General features: G+C 37.3%; 1 protein-coding gene across 2 annotated transcripts in view; it reads right to left on the reverse strand.

The window, feature by feature from the left end:
• pacsin3 (protein kinase C and casein kinase substrate in neurons 3) overlaps positions 1 to 12,252 on the reverse strand; it is a 121,307-nt gene that overhangs the window by 65,531 nt on the left and 43,524 nt on the right. The window lies entirely within an intron of this gene.

Raw genomic sequence — 12,252 nt, forward strand, 5'->3', positions numbered from 1 at the left:
TGCTAAATACAGCATTTGTGCTAAATCATACTATTTCTGCTATTTTATAGGATTTGTACTTAATATAATATTTCTGCTTAATTATAGTATTTGTGCTAAAACATAGTATTTCTACTAAACGCAGTATTTCTGGGTAATCATAGTATTTCTATGTATTCCTGCCAGCTCCTCAGGAAGCCAATCCTCTGTGAGGACTGTAATTTTCAAATTGACATATCAAGTCATGCACGGCTTCCCAGCCAGCCAATCATATCTGAGTCCTGGCACATTCAAATTTGCATATTGGGACCTTCATGGCTTCCCAGCCAGCCAATCATATCTGAGTCCTGGCACATTTAAATTTGCATTTTTTTCCCTTCATGGCTTCCCAGCCAGCCAATCATATCTGAGTCGTGGCACATTTAAATTTGCATATTGGGACCTTCATGGCTTCTAAGCCCACCAATCATCTATGTCATATATCTCTAATATTTCATATTTTTATTTTAAATGGTCAGCATTTCAAGATTCCCCTATGTCTTCTGAATAAAATGGTCTAAGAATGACTGTTTTAGCCCCTACGGTTAGGAAATTATGGTCATTTGTTTGAGGGGAGTCGTCATTATGAGAAATAGACTGCAAAAGTCCTGTGTCTCTGTGCTGCGTGCACCTGTTTTGGCGGGAAAAAGTGCACAGGCTCTCTGATTGGTGGATTCAAATTCAGCAGCTCCCAGGCTGCTTGACTGAGCTAGAAACTTACTTCTCTCTGTCTGTGTGTGTGTGTGTGTGTGTGTGTGTGTGTGTGTGTGTGTGTGTGTGTGTGTGTGTGTGTGTGTGTGTGTGTGTGTGTGTGTGTGTGTGTGTGTGTGTGTGTGTGTGAGAGAGAGAGAGAGAGAGAGAGAGAGAGAAAGCCTTTTATGGGATGATCTCATTGTAAGATTCAAATTCAATATATTTAGACTGGTTGACTGAATTGGATCTGTGTGTGTGTGTGTGTGTGTGTGTGTGTGTGTGTGTGTGTGTGTGTGTGTGTGTGTGTGTGTGTGTGTGTGTGTGTGTGTGTGTGTGTGTGTGAGAGAGAGAGAGAAAGCCTTTTTATGGGATGATCTCATTGTAAGATTTAAATTCAATATATTTAGACTGGTTGACTGAATTGGATCTTGTGTGTGTGTGTGTGTGTGTGTGTGTGTGAGAGAGAGAGAGAGAGAGAGAGAGAGAGAGAGAGAGAGAGAGAGCGAAAAAGCCTCTTTATGGGATGATCTCATTGTAAGATTCAAATTCAATATATTTAGACTGGTTGACTGAATTGGATCTTGTGTGTGCGTGTGTGTGTGTGTGTGTGTGACAGAGAGAGAGAGAGAGAGAAAGCCTTTTTATGGGATGATCTCATTGTAAGATTCAAATTCAATATATTTAGACTGGTTGACTGAATTGGATCCTGTGTGTGTGTGTGTGTGTGTGTGTGTGTGTGTGAGTGTGTGTGTGTGTGTCTCTGTGCATGTGTGTTTCCATATGTGTCCATATTTGTGATTGTGTGGGTGTTATATATATTTTTTATCGATTTTTTTTCATTTAACAAGTATATTTGAAGGACCCTTAGCATGTTCAGCATTTTTTCAGCTGTCCATTTTCCTTTTCCAATTTTTCTGTTTAAGGTATTACTATTGTGCTAAATCATAGCATTTCTGCTGTTTTATAAGATTTTTGCTAAATTTAGTATTTCTGATTAATTATAGTTTTTCTACCAAATCATAGTACAGTATTTTTGCTTTTTATAGGATTTTTATAGGATATTTATATTTCTTGATATAGTATTTCTGCTTATTATAGGATTTGTGCTTCATATAGTATTTCTGCTAAATGTAGTATTTATGCTTAATCATAGTATTTCTATATATTTCTGCCAGGTCCCCAGGCAGCCAATCCTCTGTGAGGACTGAGGCATTCAAATTTACATATCACGGCCTGCACGGCTTCTCACCCAGCCAATCCTATCTTAGGGATGCAACATTCAAATTTACAAATCAGGGCCTGCACGGCTTCCCAGCCAGCCAATCATATCTGAGGTCTGCCCTTTCTTCTCTCGTCATATCTCAGCGACAGATGTACAAAGAGCAATGCAAATCACAGTCAAAGTACACCAAAGTCCGCTGATTCACCCAGTACAAGAATTATGCTTCTAGTCCAACTAGTTTTTGAGTTACACGACGTTTTATAACTCCAAAAACGGCGGGTTTTCGCCTCTCACCGCAATCTAATTCTGACTGCTCATCACCCTGTTTTCCAGGCGCCGCTCTCTTTCCCAATTCTGCAAACATTTATGATTTTAGCAGCTTTTCTAATATGGACCTCAGATTCTTGTTAACACTCCATGGCACAAATACTGTTCCCTTTAGGCTCTGTGTATGTGTGTGTATCAATATTTCTCCCATTTTAAAGTATTACTCCTCCATAATTGTATTTCTGTTAAATCAAAGTACTTTTACTACATCTTAGTACTTCTGCTCAATCATAGTATTTCTGCTAAATCATAGTATTTTGTTAAGTTTAAGAATGTTTGGCTAAATATATTCTTTCTGTTATCTTATACTATTTCTCCTAAATTCTTGTATATTTGACAAGTTATCGTGTTTCTGGTAAGTTACAATATTTCTGCTAAGTTCTGCTATGCTATTGTATTTCTGCCAAGTATTATGTTTCCTCTAAGATATTACAGTTCTGCTAAGTTACTACATTTTAGCAAAGTTCCTTTGCTTCTGCAAAGCTTTTACAAATTCTGCAACTTTTCAGCTTTTTCTGCTAGTTTCAGCAGACAGCTTCAGCATTACAGCATCCACACTGCATTTTCGCAGGAAATGCAAATTTTCTAGTTATTCTTCAAGTTGCTTCCAGACGTTTTTCGCAGAGAACTACTTCCACAATTTTTGTGCTATTTTCACCGTTCAAATTTTAAACTATTCTGCTATTTTTGCTCTTTCCGCAATGACTTTTGGTATTTTTTGCTCTTATACTTTTTAAAATATTACATTTTTTTCCTTTAATTTGTCCCATTGAAATGAATGGGAAACTTCCATAATTCTGCTAAAACTTACTCTTTTTGAAACTTAACTACGTTCTCATACTTTCGCCTAGAACAACCATTCAAATTTTAAAATGTTCACAAATTATTGGGCTATTCATGAATGATTCAGCTTTTTCATATCTGTTACCGTTTTCATCTTATCCCTCTTTAAGTTTTGAGTTTCATCTTTGTGATTTTCACAAAATACATGCGTTGTTATGGTTGCTATGCAGTTGGTTCTAAGTGAGCCACTGTACCTTTGGCAATTTTCTCTTCATGTCCGAACAACTTCTTGCTACTCGCTCAATTTTCACTTAACCCACACAAATTATACATCAAAACGTAGGTATTTTTGCTGGCTTTCAGAAAATGTTACTATCATGGTTGTGAGATTTATAGAATTTTGGCAAATCCTCAGACCAACACAAAGTCATAAAACTCTCCATAGAAAGTCAATGGAGAGTTTGTTCAAAATCATCGCTTGATTTCTCTAATGAGAGGCATATTCGAATCGTCATATCTCCTTAACTTAAGCGAAGTTAAAACATGAGGCTTGTCCCCGTATATCTTCAGACACTCCTGACGCTCACAATTCAAGAATTTCTTTCTCACCTATTACCGTTCTGAAATGAGTTAGACTTGTTTGAGGGTAGGAAATTAGTCCTTCGCTCAGATTTCTTCAGATTTCAAACTCTGAAATGAACCACTTTTTTTCTCTCGTCATATCTTTTTAATGGATTTCCACAGAGACCTGAAAATTTCCATGATTGTTCACCAAAGCCTGCTGTCTCTTACGGTGAAAGAATGATATTGATACTCCAAATAGATTTAGAGTTAGAAAGCGTTGTTTGAGGGCAAGTCAAGGCAGTTTTTGCTTTGCTCTACTCAGTTATGGTGCATTAGAAGTCAAATATCTTCAATAATTCATATTGTAATGATAAATTGTCAACACTGTAAGATTCCCCATCTCTTCTGAACAAAACGGTGTAAGAATGACCGTTTCTAGCCCCTACGGTTAGGAAATTATGGCCATTTGTTTGAGAGGAATCCTCACTATGAGAAATACACTGCAGAAATCCTGTCTCTCTCTGTGCTCTGTGTGTGTAAAAACGGCTGCACCTGTTTTGGCGGGAAAAAGTACACAGCCTCTCTGATTGGTGGATTCAAATTTAGCAGCTCCCAGGCTGCTTGACTGACCTAGAAACTTGCTTGTCTCTCCCTATGTGTGTGTGTGTGTGTGTGTGTGTGTGTGTGTGAGAGAGAGAGAGAGAGATAGAGGGCGAGAGAGAGTTTTTATGGGAGCATCTTATTGTATGATTTAAATTCAATATATTTAGACTGGTTGACTGAATTTGATCCTGTGTGTGTCTCTCTGTGCTTGTGGGACTTTTTGCAGCTGTCCATTTTGCTTTCCCAATTTTTCTATTTAAGTTATTACTATTGTGCTAAGTCATAGCATTTGTGCTGCTTTTCAGTATTTGTGCTAAATACAGCATTTCTGCTAAATCATACTATTTCTGCTATTTTATAAGATTTGTGCTAAATACAGCATTTGTGCTAAATCATACTATTTCTGCTATTTTATAGGATTTGTACTTAATATAATATTTCTGCTTAATTATAGTATTTCTGCCATTTTATAGTATTTGTGCTAAAACATAGTATTTCTACTAAATGCAGTATTTCTGGGTAATCATTGTATTTCTATATATTTCTGCCAGGTCCCCAGGAGTCAGTCCTCTGTAAGGACTGTAATATTCAAATTGACATATCAGGACCTGGACGGCTTCCCAGCGGGCCAATCATATGTGAGGCCTGGCACATTCAAATTTATATATTGCGGCATTCATGGCTTCCCAGCCAGCCAATCATATCTGAGTCCTGGCACATTCAAATTTGCATATTGGGACCTTCATGGCTTCCCAGCCAGCCAATCATATCTGAGTCCTGGCACATTTAAATTTGCATATTGGGACCTTCGTGGCTTCTAAGCCCACCAATCATCTATGTCATATATCTCTAATATTTCATATTTTTATTTTAAATGGTCAGCATTTCAAGATTCCCCTATGTCTTCTGAATAAAATGGTCTAAGAATGACTGTTTTAGCCCCTACAGTTAGAAATTTATGGCTGTTTGTTTGAGGGGAATTCTCACTATGAGAAATAGACTGCAAAAATCCTGTCTCTCTCTGTGCTGCGTGTGTAAAAGCCAGCACTTAGTGCACCAGTTTTGGCGGGAAAAAGTACACAGCCTCTCTGATTGGTGGATTCAAATTTAGCAGCTCCCAGGCTGCTTGACTGACCTAGAAACTTGATTTTCTCTCCTGTGTGTGTGTGTGTGTGTGTGTGTGTGTGTGTGTGTGTGTGTGTGTGTGTGTGTGTGTGTGTGAGAGAGAGAGAGAGAGAGGCGAGAGAGAGTTTTATGGGAGCATCTTATTGTATGATTTAAATTCAATATATTTAGACTGGTTGACTGAATTTGATCCTGTGTGTGTCTCTCTGTGCTTGTGGGACTTTTTGCAGCTGTCCATTTTGCTTTTCCAATTTTTCTATTTAAGTTATTACTATTGTGCTAAGTCATAGCATTTGTGCTGCTTTTCAGTATTTGTGCTAAATACAGCATTTTTGCTAAATCATACTATTTCTGCTATTTTATAGGATTTGTGCTAAAACATAGTATTTCTACTAAATGCAGTATTTCTGGGTAATCATTGTATTTCTATATATTTCTGCCAGCTCCCCAGGGAGTCAGTCCTCTGTAAGGACTGTACTATTCAAATTTACATATCAGGACCTGGACGGCTTCCCAGCCAGCCAATCATATCTGAGTCCTGGCACATTCAAATTTGCATATTGGGACCTTTATGGTTTCTCAGCCAGCCAATCATATCTGAGTCCTGGCACATTTAAATTTGCATATTGTTGCCTTCATGGCTTCCCAGCCAGCCAATCATATCTGAGTCCTGGCACATTTAAATTTGCATATTGGGACCTTCGTGGCTTCTAAGCCCACCAATCATCTATGTCATATATCTCTAATATTTCATATTTTTATTTTAAATGGTCAGCATTTCAAGATTCTCCTATGTCTTCTGAATAAAATGGTCTAAGAATGACTGTTTTAGCTGCTACGGTTAGAAATTTATGGCTGTTTTTTGAGGGGAATTCTCACTATGAGAAATAGACTGCAAAAATCCTGTCTCTCTCTGTGCTGCATGTGTAAAAGCCTGCACTTAGTGCACCAGTTTTGGCGGGAAAAAGCACACAGCCTCTCTGATTGGTGGATTCAAATTTAGCAGCTCACAGCTGTTTGACTGACCTAGAAACATGCTGTTAACAGCCCCTGTTCACTTTCTGCTGCTGCTGCTGCTGTGTGTGTGTGTGTGTGTGTGTGTGTGTGTGTGTGTGTGTGCGTGAGAGAGAGAGAGAGAGAGAGAGAGAGAGAGAGACACAGAAAGACCCTTTTTAGGGTAGCATCTCATTGTTGGAAAAAAATGTAATATATTCAGACTGGTTGACTGGCATAGACCCTCCCTGTGTGTCTCTCTCTGTACATTTGTGTATCTATATTTGATTTCTTATGTATCTGTTGACTGTTCTTATTTGTTTTTCTTCTAAATGTATTTTTGTTTTATTTTTTCACAGGTGAATAACAAATAGATTTCAGCGAACTTAACCATGTTCCTTTTTATTCAGCTTGTCATTTTACCTTTCCAATATTTTCACCTAAGTTATTACTATTCTGCTCAATCATAGTATCTCTTCTAAATCATTGTTATTAAGCTATATTGTAGGATTTCTGCTAAATCATAGTATTTCTACTATATTATATTTTACTTTCTAAATATAGCATTTCTGCTATAGAATAGTATTTCTGCTATGTTATAATATTTGTGCTAAACTGGAGTATTTTTGTTAAAACATAGTATTCATATAAAATTAAAATATTCATAGTATATTACAGTGTCTCTGGTAAATCACAGCATTTCTGCTATGTTGTACTGTTTTTCTAAATCATAGTATTTCTGTAATGTTTAAGAATGTTTGGCTAAATATATTCTTTCTGTTATCTTATACAATTTCTCCTAAATTCTTGTATTTTTGACAAGTTATCGTGTTTCTGGTAAGTTACAATATTTCTGCTAAGTTCTGCTATGCTATTGTATTTCTGCCAAGTATTATGTTTCCTCTAAGATATTACAGTTCTGCTAAGTTACTACATTTTAGCAAAGTTCCTTTGCTTCTGCAAAGCTTTTTACAAATTCTGCAACTTTTCAGCTTTTTCTGCTAGTTTCAGCAGACAGCTTCAGCATTACAGCATCCACACTGCATTTTTCGCAGGAAATGCAAATTTTTTTCTAGTTATTCTTCAAGTTGCTTCCGACGTTTTTAGCCGAGAACTACTTCCACAATTTTTGTGCTATTTTCACCGCTCAAATTTTAAACTATTCTGCTATTTTTGCTCTTTCCGCAATGACTTTTGGTATTTTTTGCTCTTATACTTTTTAAAATATTACGTTTTTTTCCTTTAATTTGTCCCATTGAAATGAATGGGAAACTTCCATAATTCTGCTAAAACTTACTCTTTTTGAAACTTAACTACGTTCTCATACTTTCGCCTAGAACAACCATTCAAATTTTAAAATGTTCACAAATTATTGGGCTATTCATGAATGATTCAGCTTTTTCATATCTGTTACCGTTTTCATCTTATCCTCTTTAAGTTTTGAGTTTCATCTTTGTGATTTTTCACAAAATACATGCGTTGTTATGGTTGCTATGCAGTTGGTTCTAAGTGACCCACTGTACCTTTGGCAATTTTCTCTTCATGTCCGAACAACTTCTTGCTACTCGCTCAATTTTCACTTAACCCACACAAATTATACATCAAAACGTAGGTATTTTTGCTGGCTTTCAGAAAATGTTACTATCATTGTTGTGAGATTTATAGAATTTTGGCAAATCCTCAGACCAACACAAAGTCAGAAAACTCTCCATAGAAAGTCAATGGAGAGTTTGTTCAAAATCATCGCTGATTTCTCTAATGAGAGGCATATTCGAATCGTCATATCTCCTTAACGAAGCGAAGTTAAAACATGAGGCTTGTCCCAGTATATCTTCAGACACTCCTGACGCTCACAATTCAAGAATTTCTTTCTCACCTATTACCGTTCTGAAATGAGTTAGACTTGTTTGAGGGTAGGAAATTCGCCCTTCGCTCAGATTTCTTCAGATTTCAAACTCTGAAATGAACCACTTTTTTCTCTCGTCATATCTTTTATTGGATTTCCACAGAAACCTGAAAATGTCCATGATTGTTCACCAAAGCCTGCTGTCTCTTACGGTGAAAGAATGATATTGATACTCCAAATAGATTTAGAGTTAGAAAGCGTTGTTTGAGGGCAAGTCAAGGCAGTTTTGCTTTGCTCTACTCAGTTATGGTGCATTAGAAGTCAAATATCTTCAATAATTCATATTGTAATGATAAATTGTCAACACTGTAAGATTCCCCATCTCTTCTGAACAAAACGGTGTAAGAATGACTGTTCTAGCCCCTACGGTTAGGAAATTATGGCCATTTGTTTGAGAGGAATCCTCACTATGAGAAATTCACTGCAGAAATCCTGTCTCTGTGCTCTGTGTGTGTAAAAGCGGCTGCACCTGTTTTGGCGGGAAAAAGTACACAGCCTCTCTGATTGGTGGATTCAAATTTAGCAGCTCCCAGGCTGCTTGACTGACCTAGAAACTTGATTTTCTCTCCTGTGTGTGTGTGTGTGTGTGTGTGTGTGTGTGTGTGTGTGTGTGTGTGTGTGTGTGTGTGTGTGTGTGTGTGTGTGTGTGTGTGTGTGAGAGAGAGAGAGATAGAGAGGGCGAGAGAGAGTTTTTATGGGAGCATCTTATTGTATGATTTAAATTCAATATATTTAGACTGGTTGACTGAATTTGATCCTGTGTGTGTCTCTCTGTGCTTGTGGGACTTTTTGCAGCTGTCCATTTTGCTTTTCCAATTTTTCTATTTAAGTTATTACTATCGTGCTAAGTCATAGCATTTGTGCTGCTTTTCAGTATTTGTGCTAAATACAGCATTTCTGCTAAATCATACTATTTCTGCTATTTTATAAGATTTGTGCTAAATACAGCATTTCTGCTAAATCATACTATTTCTGCTATTTTATAGGATTTGTACTTAATATAATATTTCTGCTTAATTATAGTATTTCTGCCATTTTATAGTATTTGTGCTAAAACATAGTATTTCTACTAAATGCAGTATTTCTGGGTAATCATTGTATTTCTATATATTTCTGCCAGGTCCCCAGGAGTCAGTCCTCTGTAAGGACTGTAATATTTGACGGCTTCCCAGCCAGCCAATCATATGTGAGGCCTGGCACATTCAAATTTGCATATTGGGGCATTCATGGCTTCCCAGCCAGCCAATCATATATGAGTCCTGGCACATTCAAATTTGCATATTGTTGCCTTCATGGCATCCCAGCCAGCCAATCATATCTGAGTCCTGGCACATTCAAATTTGCATATTGGGACCTTCATGGCTTCTCAGCCAGCCAATCATATCTGAGTCCTGGCACATTTAAATTTGCATATTGTTGCCTTCATGGCTTCCCAGCCAGCCAATCATATCTGAGTCCTGGCACATTTAAATTTGCATATTGGGACCTTCGTGGCTTCTAAGCCCACCAATCATCTATGTCATATATCTCTAATATTTCATATTTTTATTTTAAATGGTCAGTATTTCAAGATTCCCTATGTCTTCTGAATAAAATGGTCTAAGAATGACTGTTTTAGCCCCCACGGTTAGAAATTTATGGCTGTTTGTTTGAGGGGAATTCTCACTATGAGAAATAGACTGCAAAATCCTGTCTCTCTCTGTGCTGCATGTGTAAAAGCCTGCACTTGGTGCACCAGTTTTGGCGGGAAAAAGCACACAGCCTCTCTGATTGGTGGATTCAAATTGAGAAGGTCACAGCTGTTTGACTGACCTAGAAACATGCTGTTAACAGCCCCTGTTCACTTTCTGCTGCTGCTGCTGCTGTGTGTGTGTGTGTGTGTGTGTGTGTGTGTGTGTGTGTGTGTGTGTGTGTGTGTGAGAGAGAGAGAGAGAAAGGGAGGGCGAGAGAGAGTTTTATGGGAGCATCTTATTGTATGATTTTAATTCAATATATTTAGACTGGTTGACTGAATTTGGTCCTGTGTGTGTCTCTCTGTGCATGTGTGTTTCAATATGTGTCCATATTTGTGATTGTGTGACTGTTATACTTTTTTTTGCTGATTTTCTTTTCATTTAACAATTACATTTGAGGGACCCTTAGCATGTTCAGGATTTTTTCAGCTGTCCATTTTGCTTTTCCAATTTTCTATTTAAGTTATTACTATTGTGTTGAGTCATAGCATTTCTGCTGCTTTTCAGTATTTGTGCTAAATACAGCATTTCTGCGAAATCATACTATGTCTGCTATTTTATCAGATTTGTGCTAAATACAGCATTTCTGCTAAATCATACTCTTTCTGCTATTTCATAAGATTTGTGCTAAATATAGTGTTTCTGCTATTTCTGCCAAATTTAGTATTTTTGATTAATTAGGGTTTTTCTACCAAATCATACTACAGTTTTACTGCTTTTTATAGGATTTTTAGAGGATATTTATATTGCTTAATATAGTATTTCTGCTTTTTATAGGATTTGTGCTTAATATAGTTTTTCTAAAAATTTAGTATTTATGCTTAATCATACTATTTCTATATATTTCTGCCAGGTCCCCAGGCAGCTAATCCTCTGTGAGGACTGATACATACAAATACATATCAGGGCCTGCACGGCTTCCCAGCCAGCCAATCATATCTGGGGTCTGCCCTTTCTTCTCTCGTGATATCTCAGCGACAGATGTACAAAGAGCAATGCAAATCACAGTCAAAGTACACCAAAGTCCGCTGATTCACCCAGTACAAGAATTATGCTTCTAGTCCACCTAGTTTTTGAGTTACACGACGTTTTGTAACTGCAAAACGGCGTTTTTCGCCTCACCGCAATCTGATTCTGACTGCTCATCACGCTGTTTTCCAGGCGCTCGCTCTCTTTCCCAGTGGCGCAGTTGGTAATGACACAGGTCTGCAACCCAAAGGTCGTGGGTTCAATTACACCTTGGGCAACATGTGTTTTTTCCTACAAATTAATACACTATCACAGACCACTAATTCATATTCATTATTTATTACAATTCTGCAACCTTTTATGATTTTAGCAGCTTTTGTAATATGGACCTCAGATTCTTGTTAACACTCCATGGCACAAATACTGTTCCCTTTAGGCTCTGTGTGTGTGTGTGTGTGTGTGTGTGTGTGTGTGTGTGTGTGTGTGTGTGTGTGTGTGTGTGTGTGTGTGTGTGTGTGTGTGAGAGAGAGAGAGAGAGAGAGAGAGAGAGAGAGCCTTTTGATGGGAGCATCTTATTATATCACTTAAATTCAATATATTTAGACTGGTTGACTGAATTTGATCCTGTGTGTGTCTCTGTGCATGTGTGTTTCCATATGTGCCCATATTTGTGATTGTGTGACTGTTATACTTTTTTTTGATTTTTTTTTTTTCAGTTAACAATTAGATTTGAGGGACCCTTAGCATGTTCAGGATTTTTCCAGCTGTCCATTTTGCTTTTCCAATTTTTCTATAAGTTATTACTGTTGTGCTAAGTCATAGCATTTCTGCCGCGTTTTCAGTAGTTGTGCTAAATACAGCATTTCTGCTAAATCATACTATTTCTGCTATTTTATGAGATTTGTGCCAAATACAGCATTTCTGCTGAATCATACTATTTCTGCTATTTCATAAGATTTGTACTAAATATAGTGTTTCTGCCAAATATAGTATTTCTGCTTAATTATAGTATTTCTGCCATTTTATAGTATTTGTGCTAAAACATAGTATTTCTACTAAATGTAGTATTTATGCTTAATCATACTATTTGTATATATTTCTGCCAGGTCCCCAGGCAGCTAATCCTCTGTTAGGACTGATACATATAAAATTTACATATCAGGGCCTGCACGGCTTCCCAGCCAGCCAATCATATCTGAGGTCTGCCCTTTCTTCTCTCGTCATATCTCAGCGACAGATGTACAAAGAGCAATGCAAATCACAGTCAAAGTACACGAAAGTCCGTTGATTCACCCAGTACAAGAATTATGCTTCTA

Source organism: Oreochromis aureus, linkage group 1 (assembly GCF_013358895.1).
Source record: "Oreochromis aureus strain Israel breed Guangdong linkage group 1, ZZ_aureus, whole genome shotgun sequence".
Taxonomy (NCBI): domain Eukaryota; kingdom Metazoa; phylum Chordata; class Actinopteri; order Cichliformes; family Cichlidae; genus Oreochromis; species Oreochromis aureus.